Here is a 16104-nt window from a genome sequence, read left to right as displayed (position 1 = left end):
CTGATCCATTTCTGCCAGGTGCACAAGGACCGAGTTAGTTGTTGTAAAAATGTGGAACAGACCTGAGCGTCGTTGGCGTATCAATGACCCCCTCACGCCAGACTCAGGATGATTTCTCCAAGCAATTTCCTGCATGGGGGTTGGGTTGGAAGCCAGCACAACTATCAAGAAGTCATACTGTGATTTCTCAGTTCACCTGAGTCAACCCAAGGTTTACAGCCCTTCTGAAAGAGATTTGGGTCTTGGTGCATCTATAGAAACCTGAAAATCTACTATTATGAGGCAGCCATGGAGATCAAACCTCCATATGTTCTTGATGCTGTTACTGAGTGTGCTTTTAAACTTGTGTTAATATGCACACCTGGGGCAGAATTATCTCATATACTGGGATCCTGTGTAACAACCAGAACACAGCTCAGTGGCTCAGCAAAGAATGAAGAGAGAGGCAAGGGTGAAAGGCTTTAACTGTGGGGAAAAGTTAGCAATAACAGAGGCCTACAAAATTGAGGGTCAGAAAAGTTTTTCCCAGACCTTAGGGTGGTTTGATATGAATTTGGGGTGCCGATTCCAAAACTGGCATCCGTTTTGCCCTATCACATCTTGTTTTGGAGATATAGTATAGCCTCATTAGTGAATGGTTCAAGCAGTTTCCTCATGAGGAAGCCATGGTGTAGGCTTGATGGTAAAATTTTAGAGTTAATGGCAAACCACATCGCTAATAGTTCTGCCATACAGGTCTGAAACTGTGTTTTAAGCTTAGTATTGTGGAGAGGGAAAAAAATTGTTGTAGATTTCTGGAACCTGCCCTAAAAAGTGCAGGACAGAACTGAGCACTTGGGGGCTGAGTGATTCAGCTATGTGTTGTGGGTATAAGTAGGGGGGTTGCATTCTTCCAGGCCTCTCCAGATCTGTGATGCTTGTGATCTTGTCTGAAGCAGTAAGCACAGCTTCAGTTTCTGACCTTTGGGGAATTTAGATACATTACCTGTTAGTGAGAGAGAGAGTCAAACTGACCCATGAAAAGCACCCTCTTCATGCAAGGCCTGCATGGATGGGGGCACTGGCGACATTTTTGCCAAGTTGCAGTGAGGGATGCCTTGGAAAGAGAAGTGTGTCACTGGCAACTCTGCAGGCAGCAGCATCTTGCTAATTAACCGTCTTTGAAAAGAGGCCAGCCTGCTCTTGAAGTCCTGAGAGAGAGCTGAATGGTTCCCTCCAGACAGAAGTGCAGCAGTGACATCCAGGAAAAATTACAGTTCCCTGATGAGGCTTTGTTGCAGCCAAGGGCTGGCTGTTGAGAGGCAAAAAAGAGGGTGGGAGGGGGGCAAACTTTTTGTCTGCCTACAGCAACTAGGTGCCTGCACTTCAGTTCTGGAGGAGTCCAGCCCAGAAAACCAACATAGTTGGAGTCAGAGAGAAGCAGGCCTCTTAAGAACACTCCCCCCCCCCACTCTTCTTCGTCCTCTCTACAAACAAGCATTTCAACTGGGCCATTAACCCATTTTTGCCTGGCCCATAGGTGTCCGCATTTGGTTCCTGTTGTGTATATGCAACGTTGGGCAGAAATGGCTTTTAATAACTCCTGTTCTCAACTTTAGGGCTTCCAGGCCCTGCATACTGCTAGACAGGACTTGGCTTGTAGCAGGAATCAGTGGGGCTTAGCCCCAAAACCCCCACTTAAAAAAAAAAAAATCTAAGATCCAGTCTTGCAAAACAAGGGTGATACAGAATCCCCTTTTGGAGGGGTTGGTGGCCATGCAGGGTTAGTGACCATGAATGGAAATAGGTCTAACCTGTGACCATTCTGTTTAAAGCCCAAATGTCTATATATGAGCTGTGTGTGTTCTGCTCACACTGAGTTCCCTCACTGAAGGCCTTGGGGGTAGAATGACGACTCGAGGAGGGTGAGAGCCAAGCAGCAGTGCTGTTGCCTGGTTACTGAGGGTCTTGGGGCTAAACCATACTGTGGGTCCCCCAGGGAACCCTCAGTGTGGTAATGAGCACTAGCGCTGTCACCAGTACAGAGTCAGTCTGGCCAGGTGGGCCCTCTGATGAGCGCGGGCCCTCAGGCACTGCTCAACCTGATGAATCTCCAGGTGCAAAATGGTAATTCAGGGCAGGGCCGGCCCCAAACCTCCTGGGGCCTGAGGCAGTGTGTCAAATGCTACCCCTCCCACCTGGTACATGGCAGCCTTCAGTCCCCTGGATTAGAAAAGGAAGAGGAAATTCGGAGGAGAGCAGAATGTGAGCTAGAGTGTCTTGCTCTAGCCCACCATTCTCCATACTTTCTCTTCTGCTGTATTCCCCTCAGCCTTTTTCCAATCCAAGGAGTGAGAGCAGGAGCAGTGGAGGTGAGTGGGCAGGTGGAGGTAGGGAGCTCCTGCCAATCTATTTCCTGAAGCAACCACCTTGGATCAGTGGCAGTCCTGGCCCCAATACCATCCGGGACCACGACCGTAAGCTGCTGCCCCCCCCACCAGCCCGGCTGCCAAACCCTGCCTCCCTTCTGGAGGCCCAGGGAGACTGTGGACTGCCTCTCTGACCCTCTGGAGGCCTTGTAAAACCCTTGGAGGGCCAAGAAGCATCACTGCTGGTTTCATGGAGGAAACCAGAAATGACATTTTTATGTCCTTAGAAGGCCTTATGTGACGAGGGAAGCCTCCCCAGCCCTCAGAAGGCCTTTTAAGGGCTTAAAAATGTTATTTCCAGTTTCCTCTGTGAAACCAGAAGTGGTTTATCAGCCCTCCGAGAGCTTCACCAGGCCTTCAGAGGGTCAAAGAGGCAGGGCACTGCTTCCCCAGCTTTCAGAACGCCTTGGGGCAAATGGCTCTCGGGGCAGCCCTCAGTTCAGCTGAGTGTTGTGGGGTGCACCGCAGGGGAGTGGTGGCACAGTGCCGCCCCCAAGCCTGGCGCCCAGGGAATTTCCCCCAGGTATGCCACAGCCTTACATGGCCTTGTGGATGGGCCAACCTTGGCTCAAGGTGGACCCAATGAACCATATACCAGGATGACAGTTGTATACAACTCTAAATCTACATCAGAGAGCCCAATCCTATGTATGTCTACTCAGAAGTAAGTACCATTATGGCCAATGGAGCTTACTCCCAGTTATATGTGAATAGGATTGCAGCCAGCAGAGCTGGACAAAACATGTTCAAAGGCAAGCATGTATCAAACTGTTTTACAGCTGAGGAACAGCTGAAGCTCAGAACCAAGCAAGGCACAAGGCCAGTTGTGGCCGAAGATTTCTTCACCTGCTGTTTTGCTTTTAATATTGGGTATCATAAACTCATGTCAATCATTTGCAAATGGCCCAGAGATCTGTCCCTAGATCATTACCTACTGCTGGTCCATCCTCAAACCCCAAGAACAGCAGCTTGCTTAATGGGTGAGTTTGTAGTGCTGAAATGCCTGCTTTGCAGAGAGCTGACTTGCCAGTGGGTTTTACCCAGCATATTCTCTCTCCCCCCTCCCCCCATTTACTTAAAGGATAAACAGCACTTCTGGTTTCTGTACAGGTTCAGAATGCAGCAGCTGGAATGAGTTCAGACGCACCATTGTGAAAACCCCAAAAGAAACACCCTCCTGTTTGGGAAGGGAAAGAAAGAGGCACAACCTGGTTTCTATGCACTACAGCAAGCAAAGCTCCCAGGCTGGCCGGGGTTATCAGAAACCAAGTGTGCTGCTCCTCAAGAGTTCTTGAGAGATCCTTGGGTCAGGCCCATGCTGAAGGGGTGAGAGTGTACAGAGGGCCTTGCTCAGCACTCAGGACTGCTAGTGAGGGTCGCTTCCTGAACAGACAGCTGTGCGTGAGAATTGTTTTACTGGACAGCAGACCAAGCACCTTTCCAGTCCAGCAACCTGTCTTCAGCCAGAGGCACTGCAGGTTGTAGCCACCCCTTCTGACTGCCTTTAGTATTTGATACGTATCGTCTCTATATGGAGGTTTCATGTAACCATCCCAGTTGATCTCCACACTAAAATATGTATTTTGTCTATATATTTGTCTCTTTTTATAAAGCCAGCTGAACTAGTGGCCATCATGGCATCTTCTTTATGCATTGTGTAGAAATGATTTAAGACCCAATTAGATGTTGCTACTTGAGTTTGAAAAGAGAGGGGGAGGGAATTTGGACTGAGTTTGTGCATCTAATAACAAGCAAAACCCAAATCCTCCAATGGGGACATACCTCCAATGGGGACATGTCTACTCAGTTGTGGGCAGTATCCAGAACAGTGTTGGCCATGCTAGCGTCGGTCTTGGTGGCATCTGTGGGACTTGTGTGCTGACCATGCTTCAAGGACACCTTAGCAAGGGCAAAAAGCAGCCTGGAGTCTTCTTTCCCTGCAGTTTATTTTAAAAAAGGGAAAGCAGTTTGGTTATCTCTTGGGGATGACTTAAGAGAGTGTTACAAGACAGGAAACTAGAGCCCTGCTGGCTCAGACCAGCAGCCCATTGAGTCCAGCATTCTCCTTCCAGGAGTGCCCAGCCCAATGCCACTGGGAGGCCTACAAGCTGGAGGTGAACGCCAAGAGCCTTCCCTGTGACTGGCCCCCTACAACTGGCGCAAAGAAGTCGACTGCATGTTGCTTTTTTAGCCGTCATGGTTAGCAGCTGTTGATAGAAATCCCAGTTTCCCCCAGAAATTGTCTCATCCCTGTTGAAGCAGATGACGCTCCAGGTTGGGACCCGCCTGCCTCTGATTCTGCAGGGTGACATCACGTGTCTTCTCCACCTTTGCTCCAAACAGATAAGACGTTAGAGCTTTAAAAAAAGACGAGAATGGGATTCTGAGAAAGTATTCCATCTGGCCTATGGATTTGCTGCTTTGCCACCAGTGGGTGGACATGAGCTCAGTTTGTGCAGTCCTGCGGAGCCCTCCAAACAAATAACAACTTGAAACATGAATTGCCATTGTTCTGTTCCGTAAAATGGTGCCAGTGACAAGCCAGTACGTCTGGCCTCCAGCCTTTGAAGATGCAGAAAATAAGAATAGGATTTTGACTGCTTTGCTGCAAAACTTCACAGTCCTCTTTTGCTACAGAGTAGTGGTAGACAGTGATTGTCACTTTGAGGCAAAGCCCCCCCCCCCACACACACACCTACTGCCCTGCCTCTGCCCTTGCCTAGCCTGGCCCATTGACAGCAGTGCTGGAGACTTCTTGGCTTTCTCAGCTTTGCTTGTTCCACTCTACCAGATGAACTGGCAGCCCTCTGCGGAACGCTCCATTTAATCTGTCAGGCAGTGGGGGAAGCCTCCCCACTAGAGAACCACAATCCAACAAACAGCAAACTCTTGAGCTCATGTTCCCCACAAACTTAAAGGAACAACTGAGACTTTGACATAAGGCACACCTCTGGACGCCAGCCATTATTAAGCCTGTTGCTGGAGAGAACAATGATCTTTCTTGCGCAGATGATGGATTAATTCCATTCGGTGCCATGAGTGACTGGCCAGGATTCATCTCCTAGGGGCACGAAAACCAAGGAGAGGAACCCCAAACCAACTCCCAAAGCTCCAGGTGATTGCAGAACTTGCTTCGTTCCTGTGGCAGCTCCCCAACTTGTTTGTGACATCACAATTACTGGTGTTTATTTCCATCTGTCTTTGCCCGCTTACCCACCCCAAGTTATTCCTGCTGTTCCTTTAGGACTGAATATCACCAAGATGTGTCTCAGAGCTCTGCACCTCTGCCAAAATGCTTCCAAATTCCGTGGCCTGGATGGACTGTGCTAATTAAGCAATTTTGCATATACTTGTGTAATTTAGTGCGCAATCCTAACTGGCAGTTATGCTGGCATAGGAGCCCCTGGAGGGTCACAAACATGCCGTAAAGCCAGATGCGCCGACACACAGAGGCCAGCAGAGGCCTCCGTAGCGGCTTCCTCCCCGCCAGCACACCCACGCCGACACAAGCGGCGAAGGTAGGCGTGGGGGGTGTTTCTGGGTGTGGGGAGGGCAGGTGATGGGCATCCCCGGGGACGGGGCTGGGACCCAGCAGTTATGCCAGATCCCAACCCCCGTCCCTGGAGAAAACGGAGCGGCTTCGAGCTGCTCCACTGTCCTCAGACTTGTGCCACCTCCAGAGGTGGCGCAGGTCTGAGGAGACCTATTGGGGCGCGCAGCCCTTCCCCAGCTTCCCCTTCCCCTAGAGCTTCCCCTTGCCCCTGGCTGTGGCACTGCACCCAACGAACCTCCTGGCTTGCCTGCTCCAGCACAGGTTTGGATTGCACCCTTAGTCTGCCTTTGCCAAGAATGGAGAAAAGGGATCAGATGGACATGGCAGTCCCATTCCCAGATTGCTAGAATTTCTACTCCATTCTCTTTTGGGTTCTGAGAGTTCCCCCAGAGCCCCCCACATATTTCCACACTTACCTTCACCACCAGGAGGCTTGAAAACTAATCCCCCCCCCCACACACACACACACACAAAAGGTAAAATCAACAGAGATGCTGCAGTGGTAGCACTGGCTTTACTGTCAAAAGGGATGGGTCTTTGAGGAGGAGTCTAGGTCAGTCAGTGGCTACAAGCCATGGTAGCAAAACAGAAATTGTGTTCAGGGACAGTCTACCAGTTGCTGGAGGAAAAACTGTAGGGGAGCGCTATTGCCTCCAAACTCTGTTCAGAGTTTCTGACTGCAGAATATCTGGCTGGCCAGCGTGGGAAATAAGCAACATGGAGAAAACACTGACTAAGCCTCTCTTTAATAAGTATCTGTTAGCTGGATATTGTGATGGTGGGCCGAAAGAAGAGAGGTGGACATCCACAGTCTGAAGTGCCTCTGAACTGGAGCATCAGGACTAGAAGCCTGGGCAGGGTCACATGCCAGGTGGGTCAAGAAGGTACTGCAAAGCAGGTGTGGGCAGTTTTGTCTTTACTCAAGGAACAAATTACTCAAGCCTGATAAAATTCTGTAGTATCACCTGATGACCACTGAGTTGCAGTACCTCCTTCTGGTCACCTCCACTGATGGCGCCCGAATGCTGTGGCTTATGAGTCAGTTGACGTATGGCAGTGCAGAAAATCAGATCTGACTCATAAGACCCTAAGAAGAGCCCTGCTGGATCAGGCTGTGGGCCCATCTAGTCCCTCTTCCTGTATCTCTCAGTGGCCCACCAAAAGCTTCAGAGAGCATACAAGACAGCAAGATAAAACCTACGTCCTAGTGTCCTCCCCTGCATCTGGCATTCTGAGGTAGTGCTGGAAAGTTGGATAGAATTGGGCCCTAAATAAACACTGAGTAAAGAAATATTTTCTTTTGTCTGTCTTAACTCTCCCAACACTCAATTTTAGTGGATGTCCCCTGGTTCTGGTGTTATGTGAGAGTGTAAAGAGCATCTCTCTATCCATTCTGTCCGTCCCCTGCATAATTTTGTATGTCTCAATCATGTCCCCCCTCAGGCGCCTCTTTTCTAGGCTGAAGAGGCCCAATCGCCATAGCCTTTCCTCATAAGGAAGGTGCCCCAGCCCTGTAATCATTTTGGTTGCTCTCTTCTGCACTTTTTCTGTTTCCACAACATCCTTCCTGAGAAGTGGCAACCAGAACTGGACACAATATTCCAGGTGTGGCCTTACCATCAATCTGCACAACGGCATTATTATATTAGCTGTCTTATTCTCAATAACTTTTCTAATTATCCCAAGCATGGAATTAGCCTTCTTCACTGCTGCTGCACACTGAGTCGACACTTTCATTGAGCTGTCCACCACCACCCCAAGATCGCTCTCATGTTCCATCTCAGACAGGTCAGAAGCCATCAGCCTATACATGAAGTTTTGATTTTTTGCCCCAATGTGCATGACTTTTCACTTACTGACATTGAAGCGCATCTGCCATTTTGCTGCCCATTCTGCCAGCTTGGAGAGAGCCTTCTGGAGCTCTTCACAATCTCTTCTGGTCTTCACCACTAGGAAAAATTTGGTGTCGTCCGCTTAGCTACCTCACTGCTCAAAACCTGTCTCCAGGTCATTTATGAAGAGGTTGAAAAGCACCAGTCCCAGGACAGATCCTTGGGGCACACCTGGCCTGAGACCCTTACCTTCTTCCACCGAGCCTTCTGAAACATCTCCTGATTGTATATTGAGCCAGTGAACACTCTGCCTGAGACTAGAATGTGGCTTCCCTTGCACCTAGTTGCTCAGGGCGCTGTGCCATCTTGTGGATGTTCATGCCTATATGTGGGCCTCAGTTCTATTGGACAGTTGCTGTATAGATGCCACTGTGTAGCTATTGTTGCAAATCTTGATTTAATAGCCAGGAACAACGGCAAATGAGGCTGCTGAGGGACCAGCTCCAAATTTCACAAAGATTAGCTGCTCAATTGTCCAGCAAGGAAACATTTAATAACTGGGGAGCATAATTATTCATCTTTTGCTCCTGCGGCTCAGGGAAACAGCAGCTTTGTAGGAGCCAGCCAGGCTGCATGCTGCAGAAGGGGGTCCTATAAATGCCATGCTGTGCACCACATGCTGTGGCCTATATTCATTAGACAGCTGGCATCTGGGTGTGTAATGAGGAAATGGGGTTTAGCATTATGATGAAGTGTTATCACCAAAACCGCAGACTCTGTTTTAGCAAGTTGTGGCATTGTTTGTGACTGCTCAGAAGCAGCATTCTTAGCAAGTTCTGGGTGCTCTAAGGTACAGAAATGCATTGTCCTCTTTCCTCCAGCCAGTGCCAAATCTTCACACTGCTGGATGCTGGAAAGCTTGTTGATTGCATGATCACCCTTATTCTGCATCTTATTGGGACTCAATGAGAGCCCAGTTCTGCTGCCAGGCTGTGCTGGTCTCCCAAGCTCTGCCCTGGCAACAGCTGTCGCAAATGTGTCACAAGGCACAGCATGGCGACCAGGAAAGGAAAGGCGTTAGTGGGGAGGCCAGCATCAGTCCATGCTGGGCCTCCATTCCAGTTGGACAACTGCCAGGACCCGCCAATGGTGAGTTCCCCGCTGAGCACCAGGGAGGTGGGGAGAGCGCATTTCTGGGCGGAGAGGGCAGACTGGGGGTGGTTCAGGCCCGGGAGGAGATGGGGCAGCAGCAGTAGCTGGTGCAGATTCAATAAACTCATAGGGTCTGCAGGGGCCTGACACACAGTAAGAGAGCCAATGTCCCCTTACCCCGAGGAGACCTCCAGTCACCTCCCTGGCTCTGCAGGGTACAGCGTCAACTGTTTTGGTGTCTCAAACTGCAGGGTGGCAGCCTGAATAGGTTTAGGTTTTTATCACTAGAGCCTTGGTGGTGGGAGGCATTGGAGGGCTGCCTCTGCTTAACTATTTAAATCATCCAAAGAATTAGGTATCGTTATTTGAGAAGCTTTGGAGTGCAGTTGCGAAGAGATGTGTCATGAATCGGAAAGCTCTATGTTCAGATGTTGGCTATATGAATAAGGTGCTTTTGTTTTAATGGGCCAGTAAGAGACATCTTCTTAGATTTTTGTAAGCAGTATTGTAACTGAGGAGCTGACAAGTGGTGTCCTGTGCCCTTAGAGGTTCTTGCACTCCGTGTACCTCACTCATAGAAAATTGGTATGGAGTTCATCCTTAAGAGAGAGGAACTGTGCTGACATACTTAAGCACTGTTTGTTTTCTTTAACCCATTTTTGCCTGGCCCACAGGTTTACACATTTGGTTCCTGCTGCGTATATGCAGTGTTGGGCAGAAATGGCTTAACTGTGGTTAAACATGTCATTTGGTTACCTGCAAACCAAGATGTAGAACTGGTTTGAAGTGGGTTTCCATTAATCATAGTTGTGCATTACATCTACACCAAACAAATTATGGTTAAAATTGTTTTGCCACCTAAGAAACATAATTGCAATCTATTTGTGAGTGTGCTAACAACTGTAAGGACATGTTGTAATTTTTCTGGGTTGTAACTTGTTGTAGCATAACTGAGAATCGCCAGAGTCAAGACCAAAGAAAGAGTGTCTGGCCTGTTTCTATGGAGCTTGCATCAAAGCAGGACACAATTGTGTTCCTTCTGTCCTACCATCTTGGGAACTCAGGCAGCTCAATTCCATTGAGAGCAAACAAAATGTAAAAATGCATAGGTTATTGATTTCTATTGAGATGATGATGCCACTATTTATGTAGAACATATTTAACCCATAACTGATAGTTAGCGGGCTTAGGGCCCAATCCTATCCAGTTTTCCAGTGCCGGTGCTGCTGTGCCAATTGGGCATGCACTGCATCTTGTCATGGGGCAGCAGTCACAGAGGTCCCCTTAAGGTAAGGGAACATTTGTTCCTTTATCTTGGGGCTGCATTGTGGCTACACCGGTGCTAGAAAATTGGATAGGATTGGGCCCTTAATTGGCATTCTGAAAAGAAGAATGAAAATATCATAAAGACATCTTTTTTTCATTGCTGTTGTAGTTCTTTGACTCAGGCTGTTAGACCTAGGAGAGACACAACTTCCCTTCTTTATCCTTTGATAGCAAAAAGGACGTACATTTCTTCTCAAATACAAGTGTGAAGCAACACTGTTGGTAGCTGGGATAGATTGATCCCCCACCCACCAGTGGAGTCCTGACTGGGCATAGAATACACCCCCTGAGCCTTGGTGCTCATCTCATATCACAGCTTGCACAATTTACAGCATCCCCAAAGGTTGTCCTTGCTTGGTTGAGAAGAACTCAGAGGCAGCTCTGCATGCAATAAGTTCCAGGTTCAACCCTGACATCTCCAGGTAGGGGTCGGAAAGACCCTGGAGAACTGCTGCCTGTTTCTCCTTTGTTGGATGTTTTCAAGCAGAGGCTGGATGGCCACCTATAGGGATGCTATAGCAGTTGCCTGTCTTGAACAGGGGGTTGAACAAGATGACCTCCAAGGTCCTTTCCAACTTTAACATTCTATGATTCTGTGAATGGGTTTCTTTTTCCTCTTTTTTTCTCTACGACTTTCATTTTTCCCCTACTTGCTATTTTAACTGCAATATGAGGAGAAAAACCACAATAGGCAGACATTGAGTTTGAAGTGTGAGTTTTCTCCCAAGACTCATATGCTATTTCCAAAGCTCCAAATCAGTTTGTGTGTGAATACGTCCTTGGTTTAAATAATGAAGCATTGCTATGACCACAGGTTTGCAGGTGCCTCCGTCAGCACAGCGATGTCTGAGGTTGCCTACATCTTATGGTACCCTCCATGTGTGCATTTGTACCTTAACATTTGTGCCTTAATAGGTTTTAATTCTAGTGGATGATGGTGTTAAACTTTCATAAATATGAGGGGCAATTACAAATCATGGAAAGACTGTCTTCTTTAGAAATGACAGGGGGGGGGAAATGAATTCCTTTGGGACATCTCTTATCTTCACTCTTGTCTTACTTGAGAGATTGAGCTGCAGTTCAGGACTTATTGTCATATTGAAGTCATGCTGAGGCTGGAGATTCAAGTCCTGCATCTGAAGTTAATGTTGCATACAGAAAACCATTCTGAATGCAAGGCTCTCTAGGGCTCAGATGGCTTTTAAAGGGAGTTAGACAAATTCAGGGAAGAGACAAGGTCTATTGACATGTATTGGCCAGGACGACTGGACCTTCATGTTAGAAGGCAGTCAACTTTGGAGTACCAGATTTGGGGGGGGAGGGGGAGATGTTCTGTAGCTGTTTATATTTCCGTTTCGTTGTTAGCAGCCACTTTGGCCATTTTTAGTGAAATGTTGGGTTGCAAATGTTTGACTAAATAAGGGGGAGTTGTTGCCTTCATGACCTGTTTTTGGGCTTTCTGGAAGCACCAGACCAGGCGCTGCTGGAAACAGAATGCTGGATTGTATGGATTCTTCATGTGATCCAGCAGGGTGCTTCTTCTGGTACAGATGGTGTCTCCAATATGAACCACCAGTTTATGAGTCGGGATTCTGGGGGACTGGAGTGACAAGTCCCACCCTCACCAGCAGTGTTTCTACCTTTTCTGCGCCCTGTGGCAGTAAGTCATTGAGTCACTCCCTGAGCACATAGACGTGAAAGTAATTGGCAGTGATGTGATGACATCACCACCAGTTACTTCCAGGTTGCGAGCCACTGACGAAGCCACTGGGCTCCTAGCTGTGCCAAGTGGTGCAAGACAGTGGTGAAGAAAGTGCTGCCAGCAAAAGTGCTGCCAGCATTCCTAGCTGTGCTAAGTGTCTTCTTCGTGTTACAAAGGTGTCAGCAGCTTAGAGGATCTCACTGACTCCCCCTTCCTTCTCCTTTGGAGGCTCAACAAGAGCCTCCAAAGGAGGAGGGTGGCAGGCAGATTGTGAAGCTACGAGAAGCTACTGGATTGCAAAGTCACCTTGGCTGGCCTCCCATGATACTCCAGGGTGGTGCTCCCACTAGCTATGCCACTGACCCTCGCATGGCGTCTTCTGCTTCCTCCAGCACATTTGTACGCCTGGGGCTGACAGCAGAAGCTCCTAGTGATTTGAAAGCCACTTCCTGTAATGCTTTGGTGCCTCCCGGTGACCCACTGACCTAGGTGGAACCAGCCTTGGATAGGGATTTTTCCCCCATTTTGCAGACGTTAGAAGAGAAGCAGCCAAACCAAGACACTCAGCCTTCCAAGCACTCCGAGTGTCAAGTTTTGACCGTAAAAAGGCAGGATCAGCAAAACAGATTATGCTGAGCAGTTATTAAATTTTTGCTGCAAAGACCGACACTTTGCTGTATTTCAAGTGCAGGGCACTTCCCATTTTTAAGGCACGGAACCTTCTTTGGAAACCTCACATCTTGTTCTGTAGAGACTGAAATGATACGTGCAGCCCTGAACTGAATTGAAAAACTGGATTTGAATGACAGGGCCCAGATGTGCCTTGGGGGAGTCAGGCTACCCCTGCATTTCTGTAGTACAAGCTCTGTTGGCTTGACACTCGCTGTTTGAGTCTGTCCACCTTCATACCAGAAGTGCCAGTTAGACTGCCTTGGGACGTGGGCCTCTTGCCCCACCCCCAGCATGGTGTTTGTTCAAAATGTTGATGGTAAGATCATCACTTACTTTGCCATCACTGGAGTGTGATGGTGTTGTGGGGCTCATGCTGCAAGCCCCATACCAGAATATAGTCTGAGAACACGCAGTGTGTTACTTTGCTGAATTCAGCCTGTGCGTTGGCCAGATGGGAGGGAGGACTGCCTGAGAAGCACACAGAAGGTGCCCTGAGTGTCTTGAAGGATGCACATTGCCTGCATGTGAAACTTCAGAAGGTGTTAAGGTATTGTTGGACCAGCTCTCCAAAAATATGCCGCCTCCCCCACCACTCCATATCTTCTTGCCACAAATTTCCTGAATTATATTCATTTACCCTTGTTCTGTGCAAGTGAAGGAGAAGACAGGAAGGGATCTCTGTTAGGAAAATGTTGATGGCACAAATGCCTGCCTGCCTTCTGGTTTGAAGGATGATAGGAATTATCCTTAAAGTCGGAATAGAAATAAGTCCTCTCTTCCCCCAGGTTTCCCCAGAGGCAGCACATTTTCTCTGTTTCATAAAAGCAAAGGGACATTATTGCTCCATCTGCTTATATGGCAAGAGAACAAGAACCTGCTGTTAGGGAGATCAGGGGGTGATCAAGGATCCAGGTGGAGAGTAATGTTCTCCATAGGCGATTGCCCTAATTAGCCTTCAGCCCCAGGCAGCTGCCTGCCCTGCACAGCCTGTGAGCACCAGGCTATTGATGAAGCTGTCATTGTCGCGGTTTGCCAGTGTTCTGTACTTTACAAAATTAACGTTCTTTGATCAAGCAATCCAAATTCTGCATGAAGATATGTTAGATTTCTTTATATCGGTTACAACTGATATAAATTATGCAAATGTGTTTCACTCCTATTTTGCATAATTTATTCTGCAGTATTTACTGTTATAGATAACTTGTTATGCTTTCAGCTGGTCACAAGGGGCAAAGATCAGGGCCCTGAAGCCTCTCCAACATCGCTCCCCCCAGCTATTGTCAGTATCCATTTCCCACATTCGTCAAGCATATTCTTTATGGCGAAAAGGTCTAGAATTTTGATCTTATTTTTGTTTTGAGCTTGTGAAAACTGAGATTCTCAAGAGACAGAATTCTGTTCCCATAAAAGTATTCAGGTGGTATTGGGGAAATAATACAGCACCCCACAAAAACATGGCACTGCACCACCCTTGGTCCTGAGGCATGTCTGCTCTTTGTACTCACAGCTGTTGCTGCAAAAGGAAAGATCCATTTGAAGGTGCTGCTGATCCAACATGCTTTGTGCAACATCTCCACTCCATGGTCACCTCAAACTGCCGATTTGTTTTTACATTAATTTGACTCTTGTGTGCTTGTTTTTAAACCAGACATTTCAGATTGATGGTGCAGGCACCAAAGCAGCCATCTTGACATCCTGGCTGCTGGCGTTTGCATGGAGGGGAGGACTTGAATCCTGGAATTGAAATGGCTGGTTTCTCTTCCCTTCTAATTTAAAGTTTACGTCTGGACAGGCCATGCAACATATTGGCCTCTTTCAACCTGAGGAAAGCCTTGGCCTCCTTCACCCCTGCCCCTTAAGCTGAGTTTGTCCATAAATAGTGCCTAGTTTTGCTGTGCAGACAAACCAAGTTCATTTCCGCCCCCATAGTTCTCGCCAATTGTTGCTCCACCTGTTTTAACCCTGTTCTGCCTCTTAGTGCTTTGCAAGTCTGTTCCCCTTGTGTGTTTCTGTGTTCTTGGAAGTCTTGCTAACCTGGATGATGTCCTTTGGAAACGGTTCCAGAAAAAGCAAAGTGGGGGCCAGCTAAATGGCTTGCAACAATGATTGGCTCAATCCAACCATTCCCTTGCCCTGCCCCCTCCAGATTCCGACTGATGAGCAGGGTCTGCAGCATGTGACAGCATGTGGTGCTCTGTGGGCCACAATCTGAGGCCATGCAGGTATGTGTGTTTCCTCTAGTTTGGGTGCAAAATAGATGCTTCAAGCCACCAACCACAGTAAAATAAAAGCCCTGCTGAATCAGACCAAAGATCCATCTAGTTCAGCATCCTTGTTCCCAACAAGACTCCTCCAAGCAGCCCTCAAGCAGAGCTTGAAGGAAACTACTCTCTCCCACTGTTTGCTTTCACAATGCTCTCACAATGGAGAGAAGTGAAAAGCGGTGTGCCCCAAGGATCTGTCCTGGGACCGGTGCTTTTCAACCTCTTCATAAATGACCTGGAGACAGGGTTGAGCAGTGAAGTGGCTAAGTTTGCAGACGACACCAAACTTTTCCGAGTGGTGAAGACCAGAAGTGATTATGAGGAGCTCCAGAAGGATCTCTCCAGACTGGCAGAATGGGCAGCAAAATGGCAGATGCGCTTCAATGTCAGTAAGTGTAAAGTCATGCACATTGGGGCAAAAAATCAAAACTTTAGATATAGGCTAATGGGTTCTGAGCTGTGTGTGACAGATCAGGAGAGAGATCTTGGGGTGGTGGTGGACAGGTTGATGAAAGTGTCAACCCAATGTGCGGCGGCAGTGAAGACGGCCAATTCTATGTTTGGAATCATTAGAAAAGTTATTGAGAACAAAACAGCTAATACTATAATGCCGTTGTACAAATCGATGGTAAGGCCACACCTGGAGTATCGTGTCCAGTTCTGGTCACCACATCTCAAAAAGGACATAGTGGAAATGAAAAAGGTGCAAAAGAGAGCGACTAAGATGATTTCTGGGCTGGGGCACCTTCCTTATGAGGAAAGGCTACGGCGTTTGGGCCTCTTCAGCCTAGAAAAGAGACACCTGAGGGGGGACATGATTGAGACTTACAAAATTATGCATGGGAAGGATAAAATGGATAGAGAGATGATCTTTACACTCTCAGATAACACCAGAACCAGGGGACATCCACTAAAATTGAGAGTTGGGAGAGTTAGGACAGACAAAAGAAAATATTTCTTTACTCAGTGTGTGGCTGGTCTGTGGAACTCCTTGCCACAGGATGTGGTGACGGCATCTGGCTTTGATGCCTTTGAAAGGGGATTGGACAAGTTTCTGGATGAACAATCCATTACAGGTTACAAGCCATGATGTGTATGTGCAACCTCCTGATTTTAGAAATGGGCTATGTCAGAATGCCAGATGCCAGGGAGGGCACCAGGATGCAGGCCTTTTGTTATCTGGTGTGCTCGCTGG

At 47.9% G+C, this 16104-nt stretch overlaps 1 protein-coding gene across 1 annotated transcript in view; it reads left to right on the top strand.

Moving 5' to 3' along the window:
- DIS3L2 (DIS3 like 3'-5' exoribonuclease 2) overlaps positions 1–16104 on the top strand; it is a 267654-nt gene that overhangs the window by 215657 nt on the left and 35893 nt on the right. The window lies entirely within an intron of this gene.

Source organism: Tiliqua scincoides, chromosome 3, assembly GCF_035046505.1.
Source record: "Tiliqua scincoides isolate rTilSci1 chromosome 3, rTilSci1.hap2, whole genome shotgun sequence".
Taxonomy (NCBI): Eukaryota; Metazoa; Chordata; class Lepidosauria; order Squamata; family Scincidae; genus Tiliqua; species Tiliqua scincoides.
Note: the sequence above shows the minus strand (reverse complement) of the source record. Positions and strands in the feature narration are given on the sequence as shown.